The following is an 18,157-nucleotide window of genomic DNA, read 5'->3' as shown; positions in this document are numbered from 1 at the left end:
TCTTACGACGCGCGTGCACGTATTACGATCTTGATATGGTTACATTTGAATTGAGCAAAGAAAATTAAACAAACGTTAAACATTGATATTGCGTTACATCGGTTCTCATACATCATAACTCCGACGAATATTCATTTTTGTTTTTGCTTAACATGGTTACATTTGAATTAAGCAAAGAAAATAACAACACGTTAAACATCGATATCACCAGTTACATCGGTTCTCATACATCATAACTCCGACGAATATTCATTTTTGTTTTTGTTAAATCCTGGGAAACGCTAGGTAGTGGTTTCGAACGCATTTATGCGTTACCTTCCTCATGTTGCCTGGTTTACCACTTATCACTTTGATAATTCGATCACGGTTTTCGGGTTTGTTTTTGTAGTTTCCTCTCTCACTCTCTCGCGTCGTGGGAGTGTGTGGTGAAAAATTGTGCTGCACATAACCAGAATTCGCGCACACGACCAACTTTGACACTTGGTTCGTGGCATTCGCTCTCTCTGCGATTACATGCACATTTGCCGAGTCAGTGTGTCGATTTAATTCTGTGCCTCGTAATGTTGCCCTCTTTGTTTTTACGAGTGTGTTAGATTCCAACACCATTCCCGATATGTCATGAACATTTGTCTCCATTTTAGCACTCCAGTCCGCATAAATTTTGGTTTCCCTTGGATATTTTTCATTCAAAGGCTCACGCCTGCGCTCCTCAGGGCGTGTCTCTGTGTTCTCTCTTTGTCTCTGCTGTCTGTTATCTACTGTCCGATCACACTTCAATTCAGCCCTGTCCTTGCATTCGATTTGCGCGTCATTTACGGGAGCACTGTCCGCGTTTCTTACCGCATCGTATGCATTTGATGTTTCCCGGTCGTGGTGGTATTTGCCCGCCCTGTCACTTGCAGCCTGCTTGTATTTCCCAATGAGGCCAGGGTTTAACAAAACTTCAGCGTGCGTGGCGCGTATGGGCTGCTCGCTCTCAATCACTGTGGGTGGTTCATCACGTATTTGGACCGCATTCTGTGTTATTCCTCTATTCCCTCCTGGTATAGCCGGTGGAGGAATTGTTCGGAATTGGACCGATTGTGTTTGACCTCCCTTCCTGCGATTTTCCTGAATGTTCGCATCCATACCTCCGCAGTCTGTGTACCACCTTCCCGCTAGATGGTTATCTTGTCATCTTTGTGTGTAATTTGAACCTTGCGTGTGTCGTGGCATGGGGTGTTGATATGGTTCTGCTCTGAACCTCTCCCTCCTACGATTCTCGTACATTTTTGGCCCAGTGTTTTTCCCATTTGGGTGCCAAATTTTTCCTGGATTGTTACTTCGCCATCTTTGTGCGTAATTTTGACCTTGCGTATGTCGTGGCATGGGGTGTTGATATGATTCTGCCCTTGGTCTCCACATTCTGCGATTCTCCTGAATGTTCGCCTCCGTACCTCCGCAGTCTGTGTACCACCTTCTCGCTAGATGGTTATCTCGCCATCTTTGTGAGTAATTTTGACCTTGCGTGTGTCGTGGCATGGGGTGTTGATATGGTTCTGCTCTGAACCTCCCCCTGCGATTCTCCTGAATGTTCGCCTTTGTGCCGCTCTCATTCTCGTGCCCCCCTCTCTCTGGGTTATTTTGCCATGTGTGCGTGCGTCTTTGCTCCTCCCTGCATTGTGGGACTGCTCGGTGATTTTTATTCCTCTCTGAGAGGCTGGGTTCCTTATCCCTCTCCCTGTATTCTGGATCCGAATTATGATTGTTAGCTCTATATAACCATGCCATGTACGCCTTGCTCTCTATGCGGCGTAAGGATGCGGTTTCTGGATTCAAAACCATTCTCACCCTTTCTGTAATCTCTGGGCTCAAGGATTAAAAAAACATAATTTTGAACATTGTATCTCTTTCGTGGTATTGATTCACATCGCCTGCGTAATACGCTCTTTTAAATTGTAAAAGGTAGTCACGTGGGTCTTGGTCCATGCCCTGGGTCATCGATTTTACCGCATAAAACCCCTCAGTGAGTGTCGAATATTCTCCAAACTTCCGAATCACTGCCAGGCTCAGTTGTTTAAAATCATTTCTAACCTTGTGTGGTAGTGACTTTACCCATGGTATAGATTCTCTATGTAAGCTTCGTTTCAACAAACTCGCTTTTTCATCCCGTCTCCTCAGCCCTCTAATAATTGCCTCCTCTTCTACTATTGCGATATGTGTGTATATATCCATGGACTTATTGTGGGGGTCAAAATCGGGAATTCTGACTAGAGCCTTGTCCATCAATTTAAGGGTTTTACTGGTGAATAGGTATTCCGAAAGTTGATTGCCGACAACGTCATCATCAAACAAGTTATCATCAGGCAATCTGTCACTTTGGTCTGTGCTGTGTCGGGCGTGTTTCAGCGGCGTGCATTTTTTGTGTGAGCGCTCAGTGCTGTGTCGCTCGTGTTGCCATTTCCCTTCAGTTTTTGCCTCTGCCCTTAGTGGAGCATGTCCTGTCGACTTTACTTTAACATTTTGCCTCCCTCTATCTGTGAAGTTGTCAGTCTCACATGTTTTTGTTTGCATATGTATCTCTCCATCCCTTCTCTCGAATTGTGAGGGTTTCCCTTTGTCAAGGATTTTTTGTTCGATATCCATAATTTTTGTGCGATCAGTCCCTGGACTCTGTCCACGTACCCAAGAGTGTGATTTACTGTTACTTCCATATTTATTCTGTGGATCAACGTCTGTGAGTTTCGCTGGTGTCGCGAACACTGATTTCTCCTCCCTTACGATGGTGTGAGGACATTTTTCCTCGTTTATTAGAGACGATTTCTCTCCTGTTTCCTTTCCGAATTTTTCCTCATTCCACAATCCCTGTCTGTATGCCTGAGTGGGAAGGCATGAGTCCTGTCCTGCCTTCTCTGCAGTTTTTGCATCGTGTTCGCTTTCGTTACATTTTATCCAGTCAATTAGTTTCCCCCGATGTGTGTTCGTGTTATCGATACAGCTCCCTTCCCATATGTCTCTCTGACTGTACTGCTTTGTAACAGGTCGATCGGTACGTTTTAATACGAGTTCCCAGTATCCCGTAATCCATTCAAATATTATTCTTAATCCTAGCATCTCAAGTGTGGCGGGAGTTACTTTGACATTTCCTTTCAGAGTGCATATAAAACAATTATCTCACAGAGTGTAGTCAATTTGACTCGAGCTATTCTGTTATTTCCGATTCAGTGTGCGTACCTCTAACACCATTTATCACAGGATGCAATTGGTTCGATATGATATTATCTTAATTCCACTGTCTCTGTTTCAACCTGCTATTCTGGGTTTTAACCTTAGAGGGCGTTTTTTTTGTTTTACGCCCGTTTACAATCACCATGCAATGTTCGATCCCGATATTCTGGTTAACACGTAGTGATTCATTCCATCATCCATGCAAAACACTGTCTGCGAGAGATCCCGGACGAGTCCCCATTATGTTGTATGTGTTGGGTTATGAAATTTTGATGAAAATATTAAAAATTTATAATTTTCCGAAAAATGCGCAAATCGCATGTATTATGTTAATGCGTGTATTAATATGCATGAATTATGATAATGCGTGTAACTATATGCATAAATTATGATAATCACGGAGATAATCGTAGTAATTTATGCGGATGCTTGCGATTATGTTAATGTGTGCAGTTGTGATAATTAATTGTTATCAATCAGGATAACACGATTATCATCAATTAAACGTTTACTGATTATCTTAGTGTGTTTATGTTATTTTAGGTCTCCATTTTCATATCTCATCACAGGATACAGTTATCAAGAATAAGATAGTTTTGCATGGACTTGGAAAGAAGCACTCGAACAGTTGGTGTTAAGCAATTTTATTCTAACAAGCATGTGACATTCTATCATGCAGGTCAAACATGCGTCAATAATTCATGAGCAAGATTATGCAATTAACGAAAATGGATGACTAAAACACTTCTAACAATCGTAACCTCTACCTTTCCACCAGGCATCTCATTAGTTCCCCCATGTATCGATCACAATCGGCGACTGGCCGAGTTTGAAAACCAGCATGACACACTTCATATGGCGGTAATAAAAGCACTTATTGTATCCCAGAGGCGAAAGTCTATGTCAATAGATTCATCGGCAAGTATAAAATCCTTTTAACGGAATGTTTGATATAATGGTGGGTGAGGGCGTGTGTGGTGGTGTGAGGGCGAATCTGGCTCTGTTTTAATTAATTCTTTGGCGAGACTCTGACAAAGAAACCGGTTTGACAAGATTTTCTCTGTGCTTCCTTGAGCCTGTGTGCGTGGAAGCCATACCACCCTGCTCGGAGATTTCCTCACAGCCCGTGCGGATTGCAGACGCAACTTTCTCCGCGGGGAGTTGAGCAGCGGCGCTTGGCGGTCCTCGGTAGCTGACGGCGCGATAGCGCCTCTCTGCAGCTCTGACGGCGGCGCTCGTTCGGAAGACTTTGACTCTCTTTCTTCACTGCGGGATGACGAGTCGGTTTTGGTTGATGCTGGCATCAAACCCACGGCGCATTCAACGGCGCTGTCCTCCTCCTCACAGCCGTTCAATCAGGCTTTCTCCACTGCTTTGCTCGCTTGGCGATCTCCGCCTTTCCTGCGGGTTGATCGCTGGTCGTCACTCTGACGAGGAGCGATGTTTCGTTCGTGGCAGGGTGGACGTTGGCGTCTTTGTTGGCTTCACTCGCAGCTCGGCGACTCAGGGTAGCGATTCTTCTCAGGTGGTGCAGACCTCGGCTTGTTGCTGCACGTCGCTACCCCGCGAACCTCGTCATTCTGGATGACGAAAAACTTCTTCGTTGTCGGCGTTGAGATGAGATGGGGCCGACGCCCCGTGACGAGATGGGGCCCAGAGCCCCTGACGAGATGGTTTGAATGGATTTTTCCTCGGCTTATATCGGGAAATTCCACTCAGTTTTCCCGAGTTGTTCAAAGGCTGTCATAAAACCTTCCTGTGGGGGTGAAGTTGTGCGTCCGTGTGTGTCGTGTCCGTCCGTGTGTGTTTATTAGCTGTGTAATCATTCTGGAAGGAGGGGTGGGGGCCTCGCGACGGCGCCACCTCATTATCCATTAACCAGACCGACGGTCCGCGTTCGCATCGAGTTATATATATAAAAAAAATATTCTAATCCATGTTTTTGTTTCTGAATAATATTTGTCGCGAAAACCTACGCGTTAAGCGAGCTTAATTATTCCCTCCCTTGCTCGGGGATCATATCTTTTGTCTCACACAGCTTAAGTTGTTTTGGTTTGGAAGTTGAAATGCGACTTATTTGTTGCTTGGTTCCATTGTGACTTGATTGCGAGCGACCCTGATTATGCCGTAACTGTGTTCACAGTGTTTCATCATGGCCCGATCTCTCCATAAAAATGTTATTTGCTCGCGTGTGCAATTTTTGATGTTCGTGTTGCGGGGAGACAAAGACGGTTGTTTCCACGGTGGAAGCACCCGGCGCATGCGCTTATTTATTTATCTTCGGAGGCATATGTTCCAACCTTTATTGGGGCACTCCTGGCCCCTGGTGTGTGGGTGTGGAGATCCTCTTCGGGAAAACAAAGACGGCCGTGTTGCGTTTGGTTAATTATGAGAGACTTCTCCGCCCTTAGCTCCTCTAGGAGATCCACTTTAATTCCGTACTTATTATTTGACTTCTTGTGATTATTTAATCTGATATCCCAGCTAGGAATTTTTGTTTTGGAGCGACCCAAGCCATAATTATTCTTTGATGCTTCGGCCTGGCCGCGTAGAAACTACCAAGTGTACATAATGTCCGTATGGAATTAATACATGAGGATTCAAACCCGTCTGTGTTTTTTTTTGTTGTCGATGCTATTTCCTTTGTTAAGAATATAATTATCTCTTCCTCCGTGGTGCCTGGTTTTGTAAGAAAATGTAACTAAAGGATGTCATTCTAACCCTCCGCCTGCCATTCCCCCCTCCCTTGTTCCTCTTGTGTGAAATTAGGGGAGTTTTTATGACCTTTATTGCCCTCTTTCATGCCCTCTAGTCTTTTGAGGTGAGGTATGCGCATCTGTGGAAGTGTGGGGGCGTGTCCGTTCCCACGTTGCCGCGTGTCTATTAAAAAAACGATATTATATATGTTGGCAGAATAATTCTTAAAAAAAAAAATATTAAAAAAAATAAAAGGGGGTATATACACAACACGCCCATAGTCCGCTGAGGATTAAATGTTTGAAAACAGATTTTAAGAAATAAACAAACTGGAAGCAAGTTCACGAATAAAGCCTCCCTTAAGTTAGAGATTCAACCGTAGAAAGATATGTGTAGTGGACACGTGCAAATTGTACACACAAATCCATGACTGCACTCCATCACTTGCGTTCTAACGCACGTGCGTGTTGATCAAAGTGGTATGCAGCATTAGCCCTGCTTTCCTTCCAAATGAGTCCCACATTTGTTACCAGAATTCGCAGCTGATTTCCCCATCTTTACCAAAACGCTTACAGCGATAAAGAAGAGCAGAGGGCCAAGGACAACACAACCGTTTGAAACCCCACAGAAAGAGGATTCCGAGAAAAAGATAACGCCCTGGGAACAGAATCGTGATGATTGTGAAGGGAGATATGTTTGTGAGAGGTTAAACGAAAGTAACCAGTTGTTATTTTTTCGATAAGAGTAAAGTTTGGAGATGGGGGCAGAAATTCGTAGCAAAGTTGGAGCCAATTGGTGTTGTTTGTTGAGGAAGTATCACAGTAGCTTTGAGGCATTGCAGCAGACAGATGAAGGCATTGAAAAAGCCTGCATTCCATCGCATGAGGTCTAAGAAGCTTAAGCAGGTGCTGAACCTGTATAGTGCTTGTATGGCCAACGACGATGCACAACAGCTGTCAGAGCTCAGAATCAGAATATGCATTTATACCGGAGGGCGAAATCCGATGAGCTATGAGGCTCTTTGCACATGGCGGGTAAGAACGTTACAACAAATAACATAAAAATACGATAGTAGTGAAAAGTACAAGGTAACCACATCACTTACGTGATAGGCCGGGGAGTTGAGCCTTATAAAATACATTGTTGTACTGTACTTCAATGTTCCCACGCTTACGCTCCCTGCCTTCACCAACCCGCACTGACGCAGTGCGGTGAAACATGGTCAAAAATCCTCCGTGACCCGCATGGCGTGGTGAGGTGCCCTCATCCCACAGTAATGTAGGGGACCAGGGTCGGGGTAGGAAGCGAGGGATGCGTGTGAGGTGAAAAAACGATCGCAGTCAGAGGCGCCACCATGGGTGGTGTTGGCAGCGTCATGCGACACATAGGTGCCCAGTTGGCCACAAAGGGGGCCCAGAATTAACAGACACGCAAGAAGGAAATGTTAAAAAAATTATTCAAATGGTTTTTAATTCATAACAAAAAATGACCTGCAGTCTACCATGGACCAAACCCGATTAACGCATCTCCCCCCGTTGCGGAAATCCTAGACCTTTACATATGTTTCTTATTAATACTGTCACTGTGAGACTGTCTTCCTCTAAACCCAGTATACTGTGAAGCTAAAATAATATTTAGTTATAGCTAAAATATTATTGTATACGGGTTAAAAACATCCATCGCTATTTCAGTCAAAGTGAATCGGGAGACAGGAGAAGGCCCCACAGTCGACATCTGGCATAGGGCCCCCATTGAAATACAGCCGACTCTCGATTATCCGGGTGCGGTTTATCTGATTTGCAGATTAGCTGTGTACATGAGATTTTGACATAAATTAATAACTCGTGGATTTTTCCTTCAATCCAAATTTGTTCGTTCGTTTCCTTCTCAGTCCGCCTGCTCTGGTGAGGGTCGCGGCAGCTGCATGTTGAGTAGGGCGGTCCAGACTTCCCTTTCCCTGGCGAAAGACTCGAGCACGACTACACCATACACTACTATACACGACACCATACACGACTATACACTACTACACACAGACTCTAGCTCTTCCTGGGGAATTCCCAGGCGTTCCCAAGCCAGCCGAGCGACATCGTCCTGCCAGTGTGTCCTGGATCGGCCCCAGGGTCTTAAGCCCAACTTAATATTCTAAAAACAGTTAATACAGTACATTGTTTTTCTTGCAAATGTTTATTGCTAGTCTCGTTCTTAAACCGTACAAATATGTTGCTCCGGTTAATACGAAATCCACGTGATCTCCTCTACAGTACAGTAGTTGCATATCTGTAAAACAATGGGCGGAGTTTGATTGATTTTGATTGGCGTGGCTCTGCCAACCACTTCATCGGCAGACTCTTCTCTGCGGGAACAGGAAGGTGTTATCACTGAGCACGTGCATTATCGATCGGTCGATTCTTTACTACAAATATTAGTTTTGTTCATTAACAAACTCAATTTTCTTAACTTAAAAATAACGTATACCTATAGTCGTGGGTTTTTGGCATAGAGATGCCCGGAAATAAAAACATTTTGGATTATCCGCGATTTTGAATTATCTGCGGTCATCCTCCCCATCATTAGCACGGATAATCGAGAGTCTACTGTAGATTGTTACGCCCATGATTACAGTCTTCAGTGTCCTGATGGCAACAGGGAACAACAACAATAGCCTCCAGCTGGCAAATATTTTAAGTGGCTGCCAATAAATTATTTTTTACGAAAAACCCAACGCGAAGTCAGCAAATTCCACAGTTTTGAGGAGATACAAATATCTACGGCGACAAAAGGAAATGAGGTACAGTATGTCTCTCAGGCCGGGCGTTTTTAGCAACGCCGATTTAACAAAACAAAAACTATATTTGAGAAATTCCGACCAGTATTAATGGTAAGACTTAATAAAAACAACATCTCAAACGTGTTACGTACGCGAATGTGGCGTTTCTCTTGTCAGGCTTTAAGTGCATCGTGTTGGCGCGGTGTGCCGCTCTGTTGCGGAAGTGTTTGCTCTGTTTTCGTTACAACACTGCAGGCGATGTCAATGGAACCGCACGGCGTTTTTCACAAAACATCAAGACAATTCATTTTCGAGAGAACCGTGGCCCATTATTGCAACGTCCTGAAATGCAATCACCACCATTGACGTGATGAATGACTGACAGTTCGTGACCACACCCTGCCGTGAAATAAACCTTTGTTATTCTTCAAATGGCAAGAGGCAATTCAAAACATTCACCTAGCGAGCGTGAGCGCTTGAATGTCCGTTGCACACCGATACCAGAGAACGACGCTTCGCACGGCCGTACGGCATTGTGTAAAAATTACACACGTCACCAACGCCATTTGAATAATTTCTGGACATTTAAAGCAAAAAGCACAGCGGCCCTATTCCTCCATTCTCACTTTGCTCATCCCTGTTTCCAACACAGGCAACCAGTCAAGATGTCCCCGCGGAGCGCTGCCGTTTTCCTCTGCGTCCTTGCGATGTTATCCCACGCCAGCCACTGCGCACCGACCACCCTGGGCATGCAGGTGAGACGGCCCTCGTGCTTGCGTCTTTCTTTGTAGCGGGCAGAATCACCCAGAGGGGGGTGTTTGTTTAATCATTCAGAACAAGTGGTAGGTTTTACTGATGTGTCGTTGAGATGGTTCGATCGCCCAAGAGATGACCGTCTGCCTTGGGCTCAAGCAGCATTGCGTTTAGTTGGTTGTCCTTCCCAGCACCTCTGATTAGCACGTTTGGCCAAGTACGGTGCAAAAAAAGTACAATATACATAATGAGTTATTTTTCCTGCTGCTGCAGGATATAGTTTTATATAAATAATACTTTCAGAACCCTTAAAGAGCAAGGCAATCCGCCGTTTTCCAGAATGGTCCTGGGAAGAATACATCACAAAACTACTTCAGGCGACCTCTTTCCCAAACTAAAAGGGCAGCAAATTTCAACCTGCTCTACCACGTAATAACGTTTCTCGGATGACAGTCAAATTGATACTTTTTTAATTATCAGGCCTGAATATTATCCAAATGAAGTGTAGAGGAACAAAATTGTATCTGTTGGGTTTTTTAACGCACAGGTAACTGGGCTGAGACCTTCAACTCCTGAACTTCAGAACCTTGGTTAATCATGGGCACCTGTCTGGATTGAAACCCAGGCTTTGTACCCGTGAAGGTGTAATTTTAGCAGCACATTGCGATGGGATTACCGTTGTTGGGATTCGCGCTGGCGCTCAGGATGATCGGGCATGCCCAGGTGTATGACTGCCATCGACCAACGCATTCGCTGTCCGATCGTGCACACATGACATCGAACACGGACACGTTTACACGTTTTACACACGCGTGTGCGAGATGGACCGTGAGAAGTGAAAAAATTCCGTGCGTGTGTTTGTGAATGTGGACATGGGAGCGTTCGATGTCGAAATACAGCATTTGGTCCGCACAGATCGCTTTTGTGTGCCTATACCAGGAAACAATATAAACATCTGGGGAACAGTATGGAAGGAAGCTTTGCAGCAAAGGACAAATTTTTCTTTTTTTAAATTACGCATTTAAAATGTACACTTACCAAATAATTTGATCTATTTAAACATTTAGAGTGTGACAGGAAGTCCACAGTAACGTTAAATGACGGCCCTATGCTAAAACTGATGGATGAAAACACTCCTCATGCCGTGTCGGTTGTGGCGGTTGTTTGACCATACTTCCCCGCGCTGGTCATTGCGGGTTGATGAAGCAGTGGTCGCCAAGGGACCGGTTCAGATATCGCTTTACAATTCCGGGCGATGGCTGTGACTTTGAACTCATGCTGCCAGGCTCATTGCACAATGAAATTGGATATCATATCTCATAAACCACCGTGAAATATGATATCACGTCAACCATAATACTGATGAGAGAACAGGCGCACCGAGATTGCACAACGCATTGTAACAGGAATAAAATAGTCAGATAAGGAGATACGCTCTCACCAACGCTATTCATGCGAAAATTAGAAAGCATTTTCTAAAACCTCTGGACTGTAGAATCAAAGAAACACACAGGTGAACGGTGAATGTATTATTCATCTTAGAAAAATTTGCTAAACTAGAAGCTAAAGGATGGAATAAAGAGGTGAACGAGAGCAGTTTGGGTGCTTTTTATCAACTTAATCATAAAAACAATCATCGTAGCAATGTTGCGAAAGAGGAACGTGTTTAATCGACCTTCCATTCAGGATGGCCTGATTTGACACGCGGCCTCTGAAACGCAAAACAACGGAACAAAAGATGCGCGCGTGCAACGAGAGCACCAAGAGCGGCAGCGCTTGGAATGACATCGAGACCGCGAGCGAGGAGTACAGTGGCTTGGAGAGCGCACGCAAGTTAGAGAGGTCACATTGACTGTTAATAAAAGTAAAGGAGGCTTTGGGCAGGAAACGCCGTGGCGAGATGGGATGACGGAGAGTGGTCGAGACACATTGGAAGAATGGCTGCCAAAGGAACATCCCACATTAAGGAGGTCTTCCGCGGAGATTGAGTCATGAAATTAGCTTTCGTGCAGGTGCTCGGTGGATCGTTACGTCTCAGGATATTGAGAAACGGCGGAGGCTATAGGCAGGCTTTCATCCAGCAGTTGATAGATTCTGGATGATATATGAACTTCTTTCGCATCAAGCGCAGCCAATCGTGCTAATCGGAGGCACCAATTACACTGTTCCCATTATTTAATCACACACAGGATGTACATGAAGGCATTTTCAAGTAACATACAGTGAGCATACGAATATACAGAGTGTTTTAAAATATGGACCCAATTTCAAAGCAGTATATTTCACGATGGCAACATGTTACAATTACACGAAAAGTTACAACGGGTTTATGAGTTATCAAGTTTTACTAACCATTCATAATCAACGTTTTTGGGTTTAGATCGCGTTATTTATAAATGTGCCGTAACCCTCCACCACCCGACACGGCCAATCAGTAAAAATTGTCCCGTTGACAAAAGACAAATAGTTCACTGCTTTAGCCCACCGGTGTGTTGAAGCGTGAAACCACAACATTTAAAATTTTTGAGTACAACGTTTCACTGGTAATTGCATCCAGCATCATCGTGCAATTCTGGATGCAATTACCAGCGAAACGTCGTACTCAAAATTTTTAAATGTTGTGGTTTCACGCTTCAACACACCAGTGGGCTAAAGCAGTGAACTATTTGTCTTTTGTCAACGTGACACTTTTTACTGATTGGCCGTGTCGGGTGGTGGAGGGTTACAACACATTTATAAATAACGCGATCTAAACCCAAAAACGTTGATTATGAATAATATTGGTCGCGAAAGCCTACGTGTTTTACTAACCATTTTATAAATGCTCTATGTGCCCTCCACCTGCTGTACGGACAACATCGAGACGATAGTTGAATTCGTCCCAAACGCCTCTCAAAGTGTCTTCTTCTACTGAAGTCACCACTGCCGTGATTCTGTTTTTGAGGTCATCCAGATTAGTCGCTAATGGTGGCACAAAAACACGGTCTTTGACGTATCCCCACAATAAAAAGTCGCAGGGTGTGATGATGTCTGGGAATCTTGGGGGCCAAGAGTCTAGCGCCAAGTCTTGGGGTCCTGTGCGACCTATCCAACGTTGAGGCAGTGTGTCTTGCGAATGACTGAGGCTCGGGGCTGTTTGTGCGCTGGGAGAGGCATCGAGCGGTAATCATTTGAAATTCTATGCCCGCCCTCTCTATGCCCCGCCCCTTCAAGTGGTAAGAGTTTCATTCATGGGCGGTTCGTGGTTGCAAAGATATAGCGATTTCAAATCGGGTCAATCTTTTTTAAACACCCTGTATTTGAATATGCCTACATATTGACTGGTGAGACCACACACAGTGAAACTCTGCCACTCGATAACTTCTGAACAGATCTAATACTGTTGGATGTGTTGATATCTTACATAGTGAATTCTGTTTGATGTTTTGGTGTCTCATGCACTTGACATACCTAGCATCATTTATTGTATTGGTTGTATTGATATCAAGGTACATATCTAACACACCCTAAAATATTGTATACATAATAACAACAATTTGGTATCGTTACTTAACTGTGACTTTTCTCTATCACCACAAACTGCGGATGATTAATAATGCGGCCGTATACTGCGGGATGATTGGTACTGCAGATATATTAATCGTTGAATACTTCTCGCCGTCTGGTTCACAGTTCGCAAGAGTATAGGCCATTGTGTGCCGGCGTCATGGTCAAAATTAGCTCAACTTGAAAAACGTCGCCGAAAAGCACTGAATTGGAATTCCCATTGAAACAATCTGTTCCCTCCTGCGGAAAACTTGGCAAGACCCTCCCCTGAAAACGAGTCACGAGACTCGGCGAAGCAATACATATAATGATTTACAAAAGCGAAAAACGGCGGAAACAAAAATTGGTGTCACTGGTTTTCAAGAGAAACGGACTTTCAGTGATGGTGGGATTGCTTTTGTATTGTCTGCAGACAGCGGCACCGACCGGAGGACTCGGACTTGCATACACGAACCCCTCGGCCCTGCCGGACGTAAGACAAGTGACGATGCATGACACGTTTAGCAGGCGTGGAGGCGGTTTGTGGCCTGTGGCCATACAGGGAGGACACTCTTTGCGCAGCAGAAAAGAACACAAGCATTTTTTTTGCGACCTGCAGTCACACGTCACATGACCATGTGCAGGAGGTTAAGGATACAACCCAACAAACAAGTAGCTCTTGTGGATAAATGCATCGCTGAGATGTATGAACCACGTTAACCGACATGATTGATTCAAAAATCACTTGCCTATGGTCTTAGCCATGGCTGGGAATCAACTCACGCCACCAGGTGCATAGTGCATTGCCATTAACCACTGTATCAGTGCACAACCCCCACATGAGTTCATAGGCATATCATATAATCATTCACTCGCACAAATATTAAATGAATAGGCATAATTCAGCGTCACGTTTCTATTAAAGAATAACAGTGTCTAACCTGTGTTACCATCTTACTATTAGTATTGTCCATCTCATTTGCAGACTTGTGCATCATTCCCATAGTCTATAGGTCAATTAGCACGGAATTTGTTTTATACGGGCGACTTTATGCATAGAACATGAGCCTAAGAATTATGAGTCAGTACCTGCCAAGACACCAGAGCCAACTGGTTTCGTATGTAGAACTCTAAACCATGCTTCACTAAATTCATGAATAATATTAATAATATTATTGAATGTTATTAATATTATTCAATACTATTATTAATCAGTTTAACACGTAGGCTTTCGCGGCCAATATTATTCATAATAAAGGTTTTTGGGTTAGATCGCGTTATTTATAAATGTGTCGCAACCCTCCACCACCCGACACGGGCAATCAGCAAAAAAAGTGTCACGTTGACAAAAGACAAATAGTTCACTACTTTAGCCCACAGGTGTGTTGAAGAGTGAATCCACAACATTTAAAATTTTTGAGTACGACGTTTCGCTGGTAATTACATCCAGCATCATCGGGCAATTTGCCAGAACACCTGCTCCCGGTCTTAAATAGAGCAGCAGGGTGACGTCATATTAATCATATTATTAATATTGTGCTTAATATAATTATTTATTAACATTATTCAAATTACCAATGGAACATGTCGTGACCAATTGCCCCTGACATTCACTTTCCCGCAGGATATCTAAACTCCATATACCCTTGTAAAAGTTTGTTATTACGATAATCAAATCTGTAACCGGTGGCAAAACCCAATGAGAGAAACCCAACCAGAACAGAAACATTTTGCCATTTTCTGTCCGACAGGAGAAGATTTGAGCTCACGTTTCATGCATCGGCATCGCATCATGTGCAAGAATGTGTTTCCATTTGTTGAAGCTGCTCGGGACTGCTCCGCTGACAATGGACAAAAATATATTTCCGCTGAACAGCAGTCCACAGCACCGAATTGATCAATGTTGTGGATGTCTCTTTCAACGTACTGGTGTGCTAATGAAAAGTTGGCGTGATTTTTCACGTGACAACTCTATTTTATTCGGCTGTGTCAGGTGGGGGAGGGTTATGCAACACACAATGTCGGCATTGTGATTACGCGATCTGACTAAAACAAAAACAATTATGGAGCAGGAACAACGACCCAATAAACATGCAATGTTGGACCAAAGTAGGCACATAGGTGGGAACCGTTGGACCAGCATTGGCCGAGCGGTTTCACGTTCACTGGCGAGTTCGGGGTGCAAATACAAACCGCCTGTGCAGAGTGGCTTTGCCATCGTGCGGCCTCTCTGACCATCACTCACCGGATTGGTCCTGATGTCATAGCGTTGCCAGGGCAGGCATGATGAGTCCATAGCAGGGGGCGGTGATTGGCTGGTGGCAAATAAACTAAACTAAACCATGTCTTTTTAAATCCTTTATATTAAGTTCACTTGCTTGCTTGCTTAGGACCGTGCAAATCTTTCGGTCGTTTTTTAACCCACTTCCCGTGATCCAATCGAGCTGACATTTTCCACACAGACTCGTTGTGCGTGACAATTAATGTTCGTGAAAAATTTTTGTCCCAAATTTTACACTTTTTAGGACAAAAATATTATATTTAATTACCAATTGCTTAATGGTGCAATGCAATCATCTGACCCATAGGTAGCAGCCATCTCAAGCCAGAGGACGAGAGGACTCTAGCCGCCACGCATATAAAGGATTTATAGTGAAACACTTTGTTTTTACGGGTTATACTTATTAAATCATTTCTATTAAGTTCACTTGCGTGCTTGCTTGCTTGCTTACGAGCGTGCAAATCTTTCGGTCGTTTTTTAACCCACTTCCCGTGATCCAATCGAGCTGACATTTTCCACACAGACTCGTTGTGCGTGACAATTAATGTTCGTGAAAAATGTTTTCCTAAATTTTACACTTTTTAGGAAAAAAAAATGCATATTTAATTTAAAATACCAATGTGATAAAAATGAAACTCTTACTCAAGAAAAACAGAAATTAATAATAAAATAAAACCGATGCCACGCATATAAAGGATTTATAGTGAAAAACTTTGTTTCTACGGGTTAATTTTTTTATTTTACCAGGTAAGGACCACTGAGCTATCTATATAGCTCTTTTTCAAAAGCTACCTGGCCGCAAATGATAGCTCAATCAAGTGACTTATCGTGTGGAAAATTATAGCAGCCAAATACTCGAAATGCATGTCGATCCTAAATGTTGAGGGTTTCTAAATGTCGAGGGAAAAACCGGAGGACCCAGAGAAAAATCCGAGAGACCACAGGGGGAGAGAGAGGCAACGCAAACTCCAAATATGAGGACGTCTGGGTCGGGATCAAACCCACAACCTCATATATACCAGGCGAGGTAGTTAACAGCTCGCCACCGCAGCGCCCGTTTGCAGAAGCTGCTGTCCAGTAAACATGTAACGTTGAACAAACGTTGTTGACATGTGGTTGGAACCGTTATCCCAACGTTCCATGTTTACCGGATGGGTACTGCTGGGTTTCACCAACGTGGTGCATGTCCCTGCACAGGTGTTAACCTGTTTCATTTGAAGATTAAGTTTTTAATGTTAAAGTCCCTATGCAATGCATCACAAATGGATTGTCTGTTAATGTTCACCTCTCACTGTTTGTGTTGAAGGCTTTCACCGTGAGCCCCGATATATTCAGCGGCAGCGGCTCAGGCTCCGGCCCGATACCTGGACTCATTTAAAGAACAGAGAACATCGGAGCAAGACGGACGACCTACAACGCAACCCTCCATGTATTCTTATAATCCATCTGATTTAATATTTGTCTCCTGATTAACCTTCAATGTTAACCCAATCACGCTGCATTCTCACCTTAAAATGTATCCGCGCTTGCCGCGCATAGCACAGAATCGGAAACGTTTCTTCACACCTTCATTCGTTACTCGACCTGAATCGTCGCGTTTAAACAAAACGATATACACGTGTGTGTTTGTAAGCCACGCTGTCCATATAACAGGGTTCCAACTGCAATTTGCAAATGTTGTTTGTCAAAGTTTTTAGGATGTCGACACGGTGAACGTCCATGAAAAATAAAAAGGTTAAGTACAAATAACAATGGTTTTAACTAACAATTTCCATTTTACGAGAAGTGACCTGGTCAATAATTATAGCTCAACAAGGTGGCTTACCATGTGGACATTTATAGCAGACAAATACTCTGAACGCATGTCGATTCTAAATGTGGAGGGGAAAAACCGGGGGACCCGCAGAAAAATCCACGCAACCACGGGGAGAACATGCAAACTGCAAATATACAGCAGGCGTCATGGTCAGGATTGAACCCACGGCCTCCTGCCTACCAGGAAAGGTAGTTAACATCTCGCCACCATGGTTGTCATGCTGTCACCAAGAACGAAAAGATATCGACATTTTGGCCGACTGGTGTCATTATTTCTACTTAATGTGTTACTTAAAATGTTCTGATGATGGGCTGTCTACAAAGTGCCACAAGATAAATATTTTGAGTACCAAAAACAATTCCACAGCTCGCCCTTCTTTACGATAGCCCAAGAAGATGAAAGCGGTGCACTTTTCCTACACATCATCCAATTGTTTTTAAGATAAAATGCTAACGGCAACCTTAAGGCAGCTTGGGTTCATTTGAAGCGAGCTGATTGTGTTGTGGAACCGCAATGGAACCCATGAAAGGTGATCAACCGCGCGTGGGGGTGATATAAATCTACGCTTGCTGCCCTCCTCCATCCCGAGCATTCCAATGCGGTTGGCGGTCACGCAAAATAAACATTAAATTTATTATAAATTAACCACTCGGCAATTATACTTTCGAAGCTAAACATGCGTACGGTTGGTTAACTTTGGCGAAGATGGTTGTCTATGGTGATAGTGTTTACAATGTTATCGATCTTTTTCGTGTCGTGATAACATTCACAACAATAAAATTTGGTGTAGCATTCAAGGTTGACGATTCATTTTTTGTTTGCAGATACATTTAAGCTATTTTCGTGCGAGCTAAAACCGCACAACACCCTAAGCCACTCTCTTATAGATGAGATGACATTTTTAAGTACACCTATTATTCAGGACAATAATTAATAATAGAAGATTATATACTATGTAACACGATTTTTGTTCCTGGGTAGTAAGTGTTATTTTCTAATTGCTTATGCCTCAAAAGCCGAGAAAATGGCGATTATTCCCCACAAACTTTTCTTTGGTGACCAGGACTTTATGTGAAGGAATGACACAAATGCACACATTTTTCTAAAT

At 43.6% G+C, this 18,157-nt stretch overlaps 1 long non-coding RNA gene across 1 annotated transcript; it reads left to right on the top strand.

Annotated features, from left to right (window-relative positions):
- The first annotated feature begins 9,253 nt into the window (after positions 1 to 9,253).
- LOC144722929 (uncharacterized) lies at positions 9,254 to 17,846 on the top strand. Its single transcript, XR_013586114.1, has 3 exons — positions 9,254 to 9,429; positions 13,386 to 13,445; positions 16,540 to 17,846. It is a non-coding gene; the product is annotated as an uncharacterized LOC144722929 (long non-coding RNA).
- Positions 17,847 to 18,157: the final 311 nt, after the last annotated feature.

This window comes from Lampetra planeri, chromosome 16 (genome assembly GCF_965212315.1).
Source record: "Lampetra planeri chromosome 16, kcLamPlan1.2.h2, whole genome shotgun sequence".
Taxonomy (NCBI): Eukaryota; Metazoa; Chordata; class Hyperoartia; order Petromyzontiformes; family Petromyzontidae; genus Lampetra; species Lampetra planeri.
This window is presented reverse-complemented; position numbering and strand designations above follow the sequence as displayed.